The sequence below is a fragment of the Cebus imitator genome, unplaced genomic scaffold (assembly GCF_001604975.1).
Source record: "Cebus imitator isolate Cc_AM_T3 unplaced genomic scaffold, Cebus_imitator-1.0 Scaffold99, whole genome shotgun sequence".
Taxonomy (NCBI): domain Eukaryota; kingdom Metazoa; phylum Chordata; class Mammalia; order Primates; family Cebidae; genus Cebus; species Cebus imitator.
Genome location: NW_016107414.1, coordinates 3,867,514 through 3,867,960, shown reverse-complemented (window position 1 = coordinate 3,867,960; position 447 = coordinate 3,867,514).

Below are 447 nucleotides of genomic sequence, written 5' to 3'. Positions count from 1 at the left end.
ACACACACACACAGACACACACACACACGAGTTAGGTAGAAGAAGAGAAACAGAGAAACGGAAAAATAGCAGAGAGAAGAGGAAAGGAGAAGGTGAGCGGGAAGGAAGAAGAGAGAAAGAAACAAAGGTTTGAGAAGTGAAGAGCAACAGAGGGAGAGGGAGAATGTGGGAAAGGGAGAGATATGGGGTGAGCCAGCCAAGAAGAGAAAGAGGAGGGGAAGCACATACTTAGAGAGGATACAGAGAGAAACCCACAGACTCGAAGGGAAAAGTGGGAGCTTTTGTGAGGCAGCTCAGGCCTCAAGGAAGGCTTTGATAATCCCTTCTGAAGAAAATAAACCCAGCTGTTCATTAAAAATTGAAAGCAAAACAAAACAAGGCAAAAACCTCTATTCCTTTGACTGTCCCTGAGCATTATACATGTTGACGCACACCCAGTGTGCGTGG